Genomic DNA, 17,633 nt, shown 5'->3' with positions numbered 1-17,633 from the left:
AGACATGAAAACTAATAATTTCAGTGAAGCTATCTTGCTCTTCTCTGTATTTTTAATACCAGCTAGCATTATATTAGGCAGTCTCTTCTTTAATATTTCTTTGTTTAAATTTGCTTTTCTTTATTTTAAATAGTAATTGACTTGAAACACTGAGACTTCCCCCTATTCTCCTTAAATAGATGAGAGGGATGAGGTATTAACCTACCTGAGAAGAATAATATGATTGTGGAAATCAAATCATTACTGCTTTTAAAAGTAGCAATCTTTATTGAGGGCCTATTATCTATTAGGCATTTGCAAAAAAAACTTCCCATGCATTATTTCATTGAATTCATACAATAGGCCATTGTGATATTTTGTTATGGTAATGGTCTCCAATGAATCATAACACTCCCATTTCCAGTCCCTTTTAACACTGACTCCAGCTTTGGAAATGTGACTTGAATAGTATGGCACCAACATATGGGATGGAAATAGAGACGTGATAAACACTTGGACATTGGAGATTGCCCTTTTAGAATGCTGTTATCACAAAGTGAAGATGTCTGGCCCAGTCTCCTTAAGTATAGGAAGATGATGGTCGATGTTTTGTGGTAAAATAATTGTCAAAATTATCAGCTGCTATTAAGTGGAATATAGCACTCTGGCAAAGCAGATTTCCAAGTGCCATGTTAAAAATGCCATTTGATTCTCATAGCTGGAGAGTAATAAAAAACTGATACAAGCATAGATATAAATATCATTATTGTCACCAATTTTCAAATGAAGAAATTAAGCTTAGAGTGGCAAATTTGTTCAAGATCACTGCAATGTTATTTGTTTTAGGACATATTTGACTATTTTTGTTCATGGTTATCCATCATGTAGTCTATAGAAGTAGGAATTTATTTAGAATATTACTATGAAGTGATTATATATAGTTAAAATTTTTTTGAGTCATAAAGATAGTATGGTGGTAAATTTCCAGCATAATGAGAGTGCAAAATGTTCAATATTTGTCATATGTTATCAATTATTTTATATGGTATACCTAATGGTATATATTGCTTGGTCTAATTCTTACAGTGGATACTTTAAAATTATTATTTTTGATATATAAAGTCAATAAAATTTAGTTTTAAATTTATTCATCTTGTCCTACATTTTCTCTCATCTTTCATTCACTACCTTGAACGTCACTCAGGCTCTTGTAAGTCACCTTTCATCCACAGTATAGAAACAGCTATATAAGCCTTCCTTCTGCTTATCTTTCTTAACAAGTTCATTCTCCTTGTTGAAGTCTTTAGATGACCATTAGAAAACATCTGCTTTTATGTCATATTTATGCTGAAATATTTTTGGTAATCTTCTCTGGAAAATTTATTTATTCTAAAACTATACCTCTTCTCAACCTGTCCTCCCTTTTGTCTTACTCTCTTTTAAATTAGCTCTGTTCATTTGCCAAATTGGTCTAAGTAAATGTCCTTGGACTGACATATCTCTCATTTCCATGCATATGTATATTGTATTCTCTCACTTAGAATGCCCTTCAAATATTTATAAAGTCTTATCAGTCATTGTTATTTGCTAGCACTTATAGGGACATTGGAGATAACACATTAGTTGTATTTATAATGCTAACTACATTCAACTGGTTGTGTCATCCTGGCCACGGCTTTAAAATTATTACTATTGTCATAATCATTGTGAGGCAGCTTCCTAAAGCATGTTAAATTTTCTCAATGCCCATGGGAAAAAACAATCACTATCTTCACAGTGTTTATTACAAATACAGAATTGCTATGGCATAATCTATAAAATAATTCAGATAGAAAACAGCAAACTTTTGTAAAGAAAAGGCTTGCTTCAGATCTGCTCTGATTGTACTACAACAGATATGTAGACACACATTAAAATGTTTATGTTTCTAACATTTAGGTGTTTAAAACTATGTAGTCCACATATGCCAGAATTATTTTTATAACTTGGCATTGATAAGATACAGCCACACTTTATTTAGGACACTAAAGGATATTAAATAAAGATGGCTCATTTAATGCTGAGGCAGAATTAGTTAATACTACTGAAGAGTTATAGGGGAACCTTGCCTTGTTATCAACATAACTAGAAAAATTAGTTGGTTCAAGGTGAAATGGAAAGGATAAATGTTCTTAAAAGCATTTCCATATATAAAGTAATTACTAAGACTTTAAAAACAATGTAATAATATCTTTTTAAAAATAAAATATAAACTGATATTTAATAAAATTAAATTTTGACCTTCAGAAAGTTGCATTTTCCAGTTAACCTGACAACTTCAAATAACATTTAGAGAATTAAAATCAATTTTTTTTTACAAGCAAGACAATTTTAAGAATAGATTTCTATTCTAATTGTTCATTTAATTTGTATCAAAGCAACAGTAATGAGGAAAGTCTTTTGGTAACAATAGTCATTTATTTGCCTACTTAATTACTGTCAGATATAAAGTGAATTTAGTGAATACATTTTTTACTATTTTCAAATGTCATTGTTGAAGAAAAAAAAGGCAAGTAAAGGTGTGGGAAGTGAACCTGAAGGTAGAAGCCACAGTCAGAGGAAAACGATTCATTTAAAATATATCATCACTAAGCATTGCCTCTAATTCCATCCTAAATATCTGTGTCCATCCCTCATTCGTATGTTGATGCCTACTCTCTACCTATACCCCACAATGTGATAGCTTTTTGGAGTAACTAGACTTAGATGAGGTAATTTGAGTAGGGTCCTTATGATGGGATTAGTGCCCTTAGAAGAAGAAATTGGACAACTAGTTCCCTTACCCAGTCATGGGAGGATATAACAAGAAGTCAGGAAGGTAGTTCTCTCCCCAGACCAAATCTTCATCTTTGACTTCCCAGCCCTCATAACTGTGAGAAATGTCTGTTGTTTATGGAATTTTGTTATAGCAGCCTGAGATAACTAATTCACCTCTTAAAAGCCATACTTTATTTTTTAACTTATTTTTTGTTCTTTATTGATTAAGGTATTACATATGTCTTTATCTCCCCATTGCCTCCCCACCTCACCTCTCTCATGCATGCCCTCACCCCCCTGGTGTCTGTGTCCATTGGTTAGGCTTATATGCATGCATACAAGTCCTTTAGTTGACATCTTACTATCCTCCCCATCCTCCCCTGCCTTCCCTCTGAGGCTTGATGGTCTGATCAATGCTTCTCTGTCTCTGGATCAGTTTTTAATAATCAGTTTATGTTGTTCATTATATTCCACAAATGAGTGAGATCATGTGCTTTTTATCTTTCTCTTACTATCTTCATTCACTTTGCATAATTCTATAAACCGTTGGTCAACTTCTTGAGTCAGATACTATAGCATGGAACATTATGGAATGGCATTTTAAATACTGAAAGGTATTAAAAAGCTGGCAGGTTCATTAAGGAAAAGTAGGTCATTGTGTTCCATGAAAAAGCAAGGACTATGCATCTATTTCCATATTCTTGGCATTAGCACAATGCTCAACACAGAAGTATATGTCCTCAAAAGTTTTTTTTTTTAAATTAATGAATGAATGATATTTCTGTTATTGCAAATAATATCCGGTTCAAATACAAATGACTGTCTATGGTTGTTCAGCAAAATTCAAAACCTTTTTGTGCTATAAAACTGATTAATAAATGTTTGCCTTCATTATTTACCAATATAGGAGGCCACAATGTTTAAAATTACACAAATGTGTGTGTGTGTGTGTGTGTGTGTGTGTGTGTGTGTGTTAGTTCATACAGGTATGTGTAAATACCCATAGTTCAATAGTCAGAAGTCCTTGTTACTGAGATCAATTTATGATATATAAACCATTCACAGATTATCACTTTTATAAGCCTTTTTCTTACCTTTTTCTCTCTCTGCAAGTAATCAAGAAATGAGATTTAAAGAGAATATACAAGATGCCTGATAATTATAATTTAGAATATATTGTACTTGCCAACACTATAGGAAAATAACACATTGTTAATGTTAAACTTTTTGAAGTAGTGACATGGATACAGAAAAGTTCATAAATAGTTGAGTGAACATCTTGATGAAATGTAACTCAAAAAACAAATCTAGCATGTAACCAGCAGCAATAAGTAAAAACTATGGGACATAATAAGAATCTTAGAAATCTCCTCATGCTCAACCCATGCTCCAAGGATCACTATTAGCTAAATAGTTATGGTCATGTTTGAACTTTATGTTAAAAAATCATTGAGTATATATGTCTGGTTTAACATTGTATTTGTGAAATCCATCTATGTGCCATGTATAGCTGCAGTTTTTTTCACTTTCATTGCTATATAATATTCCACTGGATAAATATACATAATAAAATGTATTTGTTAGACCGGTTTGGCTCAATGGATAGAGCGTCAGCCTATCTGACTGAAAGGTTCCAGGTTCAATTCCAGTCAAGGGCATGTACTTTGGTTGCGGGCACATCCCCCAGTAGAAGGTGTGCAGGAGGCAGCTGATAGATGATTCTCTCTCACCAATGTTTCTAACTCTCTATCCCTCTCCCTTCCTCTCTGTTAAAAAAAAATGTATTTGTACATTCTAGTAAAAATCAACACCACAGTGGTTTTAATTTTATCCATATTGAAAACAGTGTTTATACATACATTATACTATATATATATATATATATATATATATATATATATATATATATATTCATGCACCAGTGGGGTTTCTCATCCTGGCCTGTGCCCTCTTGCAATCTGGGACCCCTCAGGCAATGTCGGACTGCTGGTTAGGGCCCAATCCTCATAGGTCTGGCCTGTGGGGATCAGGCTGGCGGTCCTACATCCCCCGAGGGATATAGTAGTGCACTGGAGAGGAGCCAGGGCCCAGGCTGTGCACTGTGCTGCTCCTGCTCGTCCTGGCCCCATTGTGCCTTCCATTGCTCAGTAGTGCTGCCATGGAGGTAGGAGAGGCTTGCACCACCACAGCTGTGCTTGCCAGCCATGAGCCTGGCATCTGGCGCCCTATGGTCAGCTGAGTGGTGCTCCGGCTGTGGGAGTGCACTGACCACCAGAGGGCAGCTCCTGTGTTAAGCATCTGCCCCCTGGTGGTCAGTGTGCAACATAGTGGCTGGTTGACCGGTCATTAGGTTATTCAATCATTTGGTCGCTTAGGCTTTTATATAGAGAGATGTTTTATGTACCTATTTTATGGGTATTCATCTTTTAAAAATATTTGTTTATGTCCTTTTACATGTGTTTTGGGGAACATATACCTGTATATATCTTTGGAGAGGAATTGTTCATTTTTAAAGTACATGTATAATAATCCATAGGAGGCTGAGCCAAAAGTTCCTAAGTGATTGGCTCAAATTATATTCTCACCAGCAGCACAGGAGGGTTTTATTACAGTAGAGCTTGGGAGCTTTATATAAACTCTAATTTTGATTTTCATATCTGCCTAGCCACCATTATCGTTTTTATTATCAGTTATAAGTTTCAAAAGTGCAAATGGCAGATGGGTATAAAGGAGTGATGCTTTAAACTTTATTGAATTATGAAAATTGTGTAATTGAAATGTGATATTTTCTCCTATTAGTTGGCTGTTTATTAATTTTAATATTTGATTACAATAGAAAATATCTAATGAATTATTCAAAATAATAACAAAATGATTATCTTAATTCTATTTATTTCTTCTTTCTGGAAGATTACACACACATCTTTATCTAGATCCTGAACACTTAACAAGTAAATAAGAGGCATTTGTAGTGTTCTTCTAAATGAGCCCCCACAGGAGAAAAATAAAACAATACATATTCATAAACAAACAGAATTAGAAGTCAGTGTTTTGAAAAACATGATGATTTTAAGCTTTACAGAACATATCATTGTACTCAGTGTAGGAGGTGAAGACAAGAGGCAATTTATTCTGCAGCTGGTTTCAAAATAAACACAGCAAAGAAAGATAAAAAGTGAAAGAGGGATAAATCCACTGGTAGCAAACTTGATGGACAGACAGGCTGCCATTAACAATGCCGCCGCCTTTGTAAGTACAGAGTGATGTGGAGATACCCTGGCATTTATACTGTAGACATGGTCCTTAAAGATTTTACACCTCCAATTCCTTAGAATTATCAGCTATCTCCAACCTGTCACTCATGCGAGCAATCTTAGATTTTTAGCTTGCAGGCCAGTCAGATTATTGACAAAGCAATCCAGGGTGATATAACACACCCTGACAAACAACAGTGAGGGGATTGTGTTCACCACTTTCAGTGCATCAATTGAGCTAAATTAATTCTTAACCCTGAAAGTAAACTTTCTCTTGATAACCATTCACTCCCTCCCAGTGCTGTTTTGCTACACAGCCCTTGCTCACGTGGAGGTATCAGAGAGCCCTGATGTAAGTAATTTAATCTGGTGGGGACTAATAGAAGTAAGGAAGGTATCTGTCTCCACAGCAAGAGGGCTAATGAGGGCATTTGTAAATAAAAACTCTAAGACGGAATTGAGTTGATTTAGAGACTTACGGATTGGATTTAAGGATACGAAAGTAGGAGGTTTCCAAATAAGTTCTGCCACTCCATCCTTAATTCACCCCTTCATCTATAGACATTGAGTTCTCACCACTCTTCCTATTATATCCCAAATATAAAAAACAAAGGTCACAACCACAAAACACAGACAAAGAAACAAAATGAGTTGACAAAATTTATGCTCGGCAGTTATTTTAAATTGTATTGTTTGCCCAAAGGCAATTTTAGTAGTGAACAGTTAAAGCAGGGGCAAGGTGCATTTGGAGGGAGCAAAACAATAGCAACAAAACACTTCTGAAGGCAAAACATCACCACACCCTTCATTTTAACTGTTGTTTCCGGCACTGCTAACACTCAAAGCTAATTTGGGGACTATGCTAATTTTAAAAAGCATGTTACATATTAAATCACTTGTGCGATGTGCAATTGCTATGTTGCAATCATTTCTCTGGTTACATAGTTTGAATTTTCAAAGCTAATTTTAACCATATTAGACTAACGCATGTTTTTTATGGAGAATTCTAATGCTGTCATAATGATATAAAAATGTCTCTCAAATGCTTATGAAATGTCTTGGGGTGTATATTTAATTACAGAATTGTCTAAATTTCATAAATTTAATTGAAATGTTGGCTTTCTTCTAAACTAGAAGTTGATTACAACTTCTGTAAATGTAAAATTTTTATAAAATGCATAAATATCCACATTTTATATACAATTCCACACAATACATAATTAAGTTTCATAGTAAGATATACAATAAAAATAATTAAAAATGTGAAAATCAAGTGACATGAAAATTGAATAATCTCTCTCTCTCTCTCTCTCTCTCTCTCTCTCTCTCTTTTGATGACATGTAGGACTTTTTTTTATGAATATACTTTAGAATGTGGTTCCTGTCTATCCATTTACCGTATTTTTCGGACCATAAGACGCACCGGACCATAAGACGCACCAGTTTTTAGAGAAGGGAAATGAAAAAAAGATTCTGAAACAAATAGTGTCCTAAAATATTTTATGTGCATTAAAACCCAACATCACAGTCATAAACACATGTAATCAACCCTGTAAAGTAAACAGCAGCATTTAGAACCATTTAGAACCATTATTAACAAATACAGTCAGCAAAAGACAAAATGTACTGTAAAACACAATAACGAGAGACTTCAGTAATAAATTAGAATAAAGCTGAAGATTTATGGTAAAGGTTCTGCTGAGATCTACAGTACGCCTACCCAGTAGTCAAGCACGGCAACAGAGGGCAGAGAGGAATGATTGGGGGAATAGACGCGGCATTCTTCCGGGCACGGAGTAAGGGCCAGCAAGGGGTACAGGCGATGATTACGGTTTGGATTACGCAGTTACCGTACACCGCACCTGGGCTGACATGGAGATATGGCTGCAGCGAGGGCATGGAGGCTGACTATCATACATGGGAACTCCTCTACCACTCGGGGTTTACAGAGCGGGGCAGACACTCTGGGCACGGAGGAATGGACAGTGGCTGCAGCAAGCACACAGAGCCGGGCAAGTAAAAAAACTTTTTTTTAAAGTATATGTGTAGGCTATATTTGGACCATAAAACGCAGGGACTTTTTCCCCCCACTTCTGGGGGGGAAAAAGTGCGTCTTATGGTCCGAAAAATATGGTAAATCCGACCTGGACAAACATCCCACATAGTGAATAACCTCCAAATTCCTGACATTGCTTCTCTCGCTCATAAGTGCCAAGCTGATTGCCACTGCATGCCTTTTATTTCTGCTACTGCCATCTCCAGATTCTTGCATGATTAGGATCTTCACAGGAGGAACTGGAATGTCACCTCCAAAATGGCTTTACTAATACTTTAATTAAAGTGCCATCTTTCATTCATTTTCTATCCCCTTACCCTGTCTTATGTTATTTATGGTACATATCACTACTCAAAAGCCTGCCATTTATTAATCTGTTTACTTGTTCGTTACATATTTTCCCCCACTAGAAGATAAGGTCTGTGATGACTGGATCTTTGTCCTGTTGTCACTGATTGTCATGTCTACCACAAAGTAGTTGTTGGCAAACTCTGCTGAAAGAATGAGGGACTGATTCTGGTAATGTTACTGGGCATAATCCTATATAATAAAAGGCTAATATGCAAATAGACCAAACAACAGAATGACCGGTCACTATAACTGGCACTGACCACCAGGGGGGCAGATGCTCAATGCAGGAGCTGCCCTTGGTGTTCAGTGTGCTCCCACAGGGGGAGCACCACTCAGCTAGAAGCCAGGCTCACCAGCAGTGGTGGGAGCCTCTCTTGCCTCCATGGAAGCGCTAAGGCTGTCTGACTGTTGGCTTAGGCCCACTTCCCACAGGGAGCAGGCCTACGCCATCAGTCAGACATGCCACAAGGGCTGCTGGACTGTGAGAGGGCACAGGCCAGCGTGAGAGTCCCCCCACCCCCCTCCATCCCCTGTTGAGTGTATGAATTTCATGCACTGGACCTCTAGTAAGAGATAAATGGTAAAACATATTGGTATTGCATATTTAACACACTTTACTAGATTGACTATAGAGGAGAAAGGTCAAGATTACTATGTGTTTTCTATTATGGTTACTTAGGAAACTAGGTAAGACAACATGTAAAACTTGTCTATGGAGGATATATATGGTAAATTCACCCATGGACATATGTTGAGACACCAAAGGCAAATCTAGCTAAATATATTTTTTAGAAAGGGATTTGCACAGTAGTTTTTTTTTTTTTTTTTGACTAGGAGCGATTTTGTCCCCCAGGGGAATTATGGCACTGGTCTGGAGTCAATTTTTGTATTACCATTGGTGGTTGTACCTGGCATCTAATGGGTTAAGGCTAGAGATATTGCTAGCCATCCTGCAATGTATCAGGACAGCTCACCACAAAAATGAATTATCCAGCACCAAATGTCAATAGTGGTGATACTGAGAGACTGAATTCAAAATACAGTTAGATACAAGATATCTATATGGAGATGGTTGATGAAATGAGGGAGGATAAACTCTCCAAAAGAATGTCTTTAGGTAGTTAATAGGACTAATCAACATCTTTCTAACACTTGTTTGCCAAGCATAGTTCTAAGGATTTTTACATCTATTAACTTGTATAATCCATAAAATAGCCATATGCAATAGAAGTCATTATTATTACAATTTCACAGATAAAAACGTTAAAGCACGTAAAGTGAAGCAACTTGCTCAAAACCATAAGGCTAGAAAATAGTAGCACTAAGATACAAAACCAGGTAATTGGATTCTAGGGGCCAAATATAACTTTTGCAAATTACTGTCTTGAACAACACAAGTGGGGAGAAAAGCCAGCAAAGCAGATATAAAAGAAAATGGGTTGCTCAGAAAGAAATCTGAAATTGAAGAAGTCCAAAAGTATGTCTAAAAGCAGCTGTCCCATGGTGTCAGATGATGAACTGAGCAAAGAGAATGTCACCTGAATAGTCAAATGGTTGCTGGTGAACTTCTCAGGAACAGTTCCAGTCAAGAACAAGTAGTTATAGCCACTCAAAACAAGTGGATGCCAGTATAGTTGTACAGTATATTTACTGTGCAGTAGTTTGAGGGAGCAGCAGGAATAAGCAGAAGATGTTTTGAGCTCAGGAATCTCAGTCTTGGGAAGTAGAAATTAAGATTGAATGCTACATGTTTTGGAATAAAACTTGGCCGTTGAGAGTGCAGAAAGTTTGAACAATCTTATGTAGAATGTAATTAGAGTTGACATGAAGTACATTTTTAAAATTGTGAGGCAAATGCCCAGATGAATTGTGAAAGCATGAGTTTGCAAAAATCCCAAACATCTATTTTCCTCCCTTGTTATATAAAGATGTAATTCATAGTGGGTACTGCCTGGGACTGGGCTTGTCATGAGATATAATAAAATGTCATTGGCATAGGAGCATCTCAGTTAGGTCCAATTTCATTGTTGAAATGACTGGTTACAGAATAAGGTGGGTGAAAAAAGATGATGTAAAGGAGCTGGCTGGATAAGTTCAAGGTTCTGGGATTGTTATGAAAAAGAAAGGTGAGAGTGGGGTACTGAGAGATCAAGCACGGACAAGATAGTAGCTCAAAAAACCCTATTTCCATTAATTTTCAACCAAAAGCTAGATTATTATGAAAAATCGTTGTCCATAAGAATCATATAACTCACAAAAAAATAACAAACCTTCCTCCATGAAATCTATAGATAAGAAAACAGTTTAAAATTTTGACCTACAGTGTTGTTCTCTGACCAGAAGAACATTATCATTACCTGGGAGGGGGGTATCACCTGTTAGAAATGCAGAAACTCAGGCCCCATCTTGGTTCTGATTCCTAGAATCAGAGTCTGCTTTCAGCATGATGCCCTGATATTCATATACTCTTAATGTTTGGTAAGCACTTACCTAGATTCCTGATTCTCATACTGATTTTCTTCTGTTTTGTTCTAAGCCACGATCCTTCTTGCAAAATGAAATACTATGTGCATCTGCACTGGTTTAGTTAAATTGGAGATCGGGACACCTCTCAGGAGTTTCTAGTATTCTTGGAATACAGTTTGCAAACCACTGGGTGAGGATATTTCACTTGTGATCCCCATGCTGTAATCTGTGACACCATATTGCTGTGTGACATTGGCCTAGCTAGATGGGATGCTGAGTTTCCCTCCTTGATTACTGCTTAGTTTGTAATTGATTTCTTGTTGATGAAATCTGAGTTCCTCTTTTCTAACATGCAGAGCTGTTTGTTAAACTTGAATGTTACATGTAACTTTATTTTTCATCGGTCTCTAGACTTTATTTGCATTTAATCAGTTTTCCTTTAATGCCCCCTTTCTGTGTCTGATCCAGTCCAGAGAACCATGTAGCACTTAGGTATCATGGTTCCCCCATACCCTGTCTCCTCTGGTCTGTGAAAGTCTCAGGCTTTCCTCCTTAGTTGTGACCTGGACAGTCGTGAGTACTGGCTAGGTACCCTGTATAAATGTCACCCAATCTAGGTCCAGCCTAATGTTTTTCTCAGACTGGTCTGGGCTCATACATTTTTGGAAGTAATACCCGAGAGGTGAAAATTATCTCATCAGATTATATCAAGGGAAAGTGACATCCACAGCACATCACTGATAATGTTAACCTTTATCACTGGTTAAGGCCATGTTTGCCAGAGTCCTCTAATGCAAAGGAACTATTTTTCTTTTTCATTATTCTACTACTTGGAAATGAGTCACTGAGCCTCCAGGGTGGAGGAATTAAGCACTACCTCCTACAAAGTTGGTTATCATATATGGACATTTTTTATTTAGTTTCTCACAAGAGCTCTCTATATTGGGCAGTGAGCTCTGTACTTGGTAGGTGGCCTATTGAATGGAAGGAGTTGAACTTTGTGCATTCCCAGCACTAAGCAAAATACAGGATGGGATTCAGTATGCATTTTCTAAATATTTGCTCTTTTGATAAACTAGTTATTTTCCTGTGAATAAAAGTGTCAGATGAGTTGACCATTCTGTTTCCAAAAGATTAATTTTCCTCAGGTACTATATTAAAATTTTTTGTTATGTCAGAAATTTTGAGATCATACTGAACATATTGACCAAACTAATTCATTAAGTCCTCAAAATTTGCCCAAGTTAACCTATTAGACCTTATAGTTTGGTGCTTTTTACTTTATAAAGTGTACAATTTAGGAGCATTGATTTAACAATGTGTTGCTATAGCAACTAAAAATATAAACTATATGTCAAATTATTAAGTGAAAATATAGAAGATTGATATTAATTTTGGCAAAATAATGCATCTCATTATATATACATTATATCTAAATCTATATATATAGAGAGAGATATCCATGTATGACCTCTTTTAAATAGCTTATGGCCAGTGCTTCATTCTTAACTATAATAATAATTCATTTACAGAATAGCTCTGAAGTTATAGAAACATTTTAATGGTGGTAGATTTTGGAGTTCTAACTAATATTTTCACAACATTGACCATATTTTGAAAAATGAAATAATAGTGTGTATAAATATAAATATATAGAGAGAGTAGTAATAATATGAACCATTTTAACCATAAGTATGCTATCTATAGATATATACACACATAATATACATATAAGCCTTTGTGCAAATAAAACTGAAAAGCAGGATGCCTTTATTGTATGGTAAGATATAGGAAATCTCCCTATGTAGTACAAGGTTAATCTGGGGGAAGGTTTTCTATTGTTTCTGACCTCTGAATAATTTTCTAGTATAATCAGGAACAATGACAAATGCCATAAATCCCTTTAAAGCAGTATATTCTTGAATCGATTATCTATGCTCACGGAAAAGAAAATTGGCTGTATTGTAACAATGATCATTTGTAAGTTTAATTATTTATAAGGACGCAATGTCTAGTTTCTAAAAATCTTTTCATAAAAAAAATCTCAATATAAATCTCTGTGATATACAGTAATGCTACTTCATCTTTGTTTCCAGCCGTGTGGCACAAACCCTTTCATTAGTACACGCCGTCACTTAAGGGGATTGCTTTAACAAAGGGATCCAGCACATCATTATGACTTTTAGAGTTAAGAGATGACTGTGGCAAAACAATAAATACCCCATCTTATTAAGATGTGTCAGTTACAGCAGTACTGAGCTGTTTTATATTTGGTTTCCACACCACACATTGCAGTTCCGGCAGAAACCCAGGGATGCACTCCAGAGAAACACATAATGAGGTCAGATGGAAAATCTTGTCTTGTTTCAGATATGAATTCAATCCATCCTTTCTTTCATGTGAGGCAATATGCACAGAAGGAACTGCTGCTGACATGTTTTTAACTTCACTGACACTGAAAATCTTTGCTCCTCAGTTGGTGCCTTTAGCTTCACCTGGAAAAAAAAATCTATGCAGAATAATATTATTAGAGATGGCCACACATTAAAAAAAAAAATTGCATTATGTTTGTTTATTCACCTCTTGCAATGTTCACTACAGAATCCTGTCAGTTAATTTTAGCCTTATGAAATATAAATAATGAAAATCAATGCTAGTTTGAGGCCATTTTTGGTTGCACTGTCTTCGAAGCTTAGAGTCTTGTAAATTGGGCAGGAGAAGGAGATATAATAGTAGAGAAGCAGAGAAAAAAATGATGGTTTTATATTTTCAAAACTACAGCCTTGGCATTTAGCTGTCACAGGGAGTCTTTACACTTTAAAACCAGCCTCCAGGTCCACAACGTGGGACTGTGTGAAGTCAGAACCATGTGTCAAGACCTAGTTCCCACTCTTCTCTGTAACTACTTGAATGCAACAGCTCAAAAGGTAGCTTAGCGCTATTTGAATTAAAATTATTTATAGTAAAACCCTAATTAGTCTTCCCCCCCCCACATATTAGCTGTAAGTTTGTGCCTAATAATAAAGAAAACCAGAGTAACCTGAATTCAAGGATCCAGTCACCCATAAAAAAAATATGAGACGATGCAGTAAAATACTGTATTATTTCTAATACAGTCCAGTATTTCTAATACTGGACTGTATTAGAAATAACAAAGCCATGGGAAGATGCTATAAATGATTAAAAGTACTAATGTGTCTTTGGCTGTATGTTCTGTGTCTCAGAAAAGATTGTGTATGAAGCTGTGGTCCTGTGAAAAAGGGTACCTAATCATAGTTTTCTTATGATAGTCAGTCCCACCTCACTTGGCTTTGCGGTGTCTTTCTTTCTTTTTTCTTTTCTTTTCTTTTCTTTTCTTTCTTTCTTTCTTTCTTTCTTTCTTTCTTTCTTTCTTTCTTTCTTTCTTTCTTTCTTTCTTTCTTTCTTCCTTCCTTCCTTCCTTCCTTCCTTCCTTCCTTCCTTCCTTCCTTCCTTCCTTTCTTTCCTTTCTTTCCTTTCTTTCCTTTCTTTCCTTTCTTTCTTTCCTTCTTTTCCTTCCTTTCCTTCCTTTCCTTCCTTCCTTTGCTTCCTTCTCTTCCTTCCTTTGCTTCCTTCTCTTCCTTCCTTCTCTTCCTTCCTTCTCTTCCTTCCTTCCTTCCCTTCCTTCCTTCTCTCCTTTCCTTTCCTTTCCTTTCCTTTCCTTTCCTTTCCTTTCCTTTCCTTTCCTTTCCTTTCCTTTCCTTTCCTTTCCTTTCCTTTCCTTTCCTTTCCTTTCCTTTCCTTTCCTTTCCTTTCCTTTCCTTTCCTTTCCTTTCCTTTCCTTCCTTCCTTCCTTCCTTCCTTCCTTCCTTCCTTCCTTCTTTCATTCCCCTTCCCCTTCTCTTTCCTTCCTTCCTTCCTTCCTTCCTTCCTTCCTTCCTTCCTTCCTTCCTTCCTTCCTTCCTTCCTTCTTTCATTCCCCTTCCCCTTCCTTCCTTCCTTCCTTCCTTCCTTCCTTCCTTCCTTCCTTCCTTCCTTCCTTCCTTCCTTCTTTCATTTACTTATTTATTTAGCGTAAGGAACATGTTCACAAAGATGGAGTAAAGATTAATGAGGACAGGAAAAGCAGTGTGGTTCTGACACTCAGCCACTCAGCCACCGCATCTTTACTTGGCCTTCAGGAGGCCATTGCTCTAGAAAGACCTGTTCTCTTGGAATCAGTGCTTTCTCATTTGTAAAAAAGAGTGTGAAACTATGTATTAAATATGTGTGTTTTTCTTCTTTTAGAGTTAATGCTCTCATTCACTTTTAAAATAGTTATTTTTTTATGTGTGCAAGTATTGATGCTGAGTAGTTTAATTTCTGATCTTTTGAGCATTAGTACAAGATCTACTTCAGCCAAAACCGGTTTGGCTCAGTGGATAGAGCATCGCCTGTGGACTGAAAAGTTCCAGGTTCGATTCCGGTCAAGGGCATATACCTTGGTTGTGGGCACATCCCCATAGGTGTTGTGCAAGAAGCAGCTGATCGATGTTTCTCTCTCATGGATGTTTCTAACTCTCTATCCCTCTCTCTTCTCTGTAAAAAAAAAAATCAATAAAATATATATTTAAAAAAAAATCTATTTCAAATGGGGGGGATTTATCATCTCCTGAACAATGTGCCTTAAATTCTGTAAAGTTGTGAATCAATATAACTTGCTAGTTCTTTTTGTCATTTTGAATATAATTTTGAAGATGCCAGTTTTATCTAAAATTCTAATGAACGTTTTTGACCAAATGATTTAGCTCTAATTCTATATAACAGCCTTTGAACGTGTTTACCTTCAGAGACCAGAGTCTGAAAATATAGCCAATATTATGGAATGAATGGAAGAGTTGAGTCAAAGGAAGTTTGGTAATACGTCTAGTTTTGAATAGATATATAATACTTTCTTACTGATGGGGTACCAGATGTGAAAATTGATGGCACAGGGTTGGCATTCAGTACATTCTCAGGAAACATTAGACAAAGGAACACATGTTGAATACAATAAAGACCATACCTTGAAAAGTATAATGAAAATAGAAAAATAACCTTTTTAAGAAACAGCATATTTATTTTTCATGATATGATCACAAAAACTGTAAGTAAAGCTTTAATAAATTTTTATATACTTCAACTATATTTTGACCCCATTTCCTTTATCATTAAATTCATGGTATGAAAATAATCCATATTGTCATTCACAGAATCATCAAATATGCAGTTTTGTTTTTAAGTTATTTTTACTTTTAAGTTATAAAGAATGTTCTTTATAAAAATACTTTTAAAATTATAAAACAAAAATTAAAGTCCATTTGATATCCCAGTGACCCCTGCCTACTGCTCAGTTTCTTCTCTATTATTAAGAATTATTTCTTATATATACATGAATATTTGTATGTATTACATTATTTTAAATATCTTTATATTGGTAAAGTATAGGTAACATAAAATTTTTCATTTTATCCGTTTTGTGTATAAATCAGTGGCATTAATTAGATTCACAAAGTTGTGCAACCATCACCATGCTTTATTTTTAAACTTTTCATCTCCCCAAACCAAAGTCTGTACCCATTACACAGTAAGTCCTCATTTCTTTCTACCCCAGTCTCTGGTAACTTCAAATCAACTCTTACTATGGATTCTGTATATTCCATGTATTTTATGTAAGTGGAATCATACAATATTTGTCCTTTTGTGTGTAGTTTATTTTACTTAGTATAATATTTTCAAGGTTTATCAGTGTTGTAGGGTGTACAAAAACTTCATTCCTTTTTATGGTTAAATTATGCTATTATATGGCTCTTATGCTATTGTATGTATACAACACATTCATTTATTATCTGTAATGAATATCAGCATAAAAGTGACATGTATGAATACTTGTTTTCAACTCTTCAGATTATATACCTAAGGATGGAATTGCTAAAATAGTATGATAGTTCTGTTTAAATATTTAAGAAACTTTTAAACTGTTTTTCACGATGACTGTCCCATTTCACATTCCTACTGGCAGGGCATAAGGGTTCCAATTTCTTTATCTCTCCACCAGCTTTTATTAATTTAAAGAAATTATAGCCATCCCCATAGGTGTGAAATGGTGTCTCATTGTGGTTTTGATTAGTATTTCCCAAATGCCTAATGATGTTAAGCATCTTTGCATGTGCTAATTGACCACCTGTGTATATATTTTTGTAATATCTATGAAAGTCTATTGCCTATTTTTTAATTGGGCTTTCTTTTTGGAATTAGGTTGTAGTTTATTGAACATACTTTGGATATTAACCTTTATTAGATAAGTAATTTTCAAATATTTTATCTCATTATCTAGGTTTCTTTTCATTAGTTTGATAATATTCTTTTATGAAAATGTTTTTAATTTATATGATGTCCAATTAATTTCCTATTTGATTTTGGTGTCATATCTAATAATCCGTTGTTCAGTTGGTGGTCATAAAGATTTGCCTATATGCTCTTCCCTGAGGTTTATGGTTTTAGCTTTTATGTTCAGGGCATTGATCCACATTTAGTTAATTTTTGTGTGTGCTGTGAGGTAGGAGTCTAACTTAATTTTTTTTTTTTTTTTTTTTTTGCAAGTGAAAACCAGTTTTAGCATCATTTGTTACAGAAATCGTTTTTTCCTTTGAATGGGATTGGTACCTTTGTTGAAAATCAATTGGACATAGGTACATAGATTTGTTTATGATCTCTCAGCTCTGTTCCATTGGTCTATATGTCTCTCCTATGTT

The sequence above is a fragment of the Pipistrellus hanaki genome (genome assembly GCF_964339955.1).
Source record: "Pipistrellus hanaki genome assembly, chromosome: 4".
Lineage (NCBI taxonomy): Eukaryota > Metazoa > Chordata > Mammalia > Chiroptera > Vespertilionidae > Pipistrellus > Pipistrellus hanaki.
The sequence above is the reverse complement of the archived record's forward strand: the minus strand, read 5'-3'. Positions refer to the sequence as shown.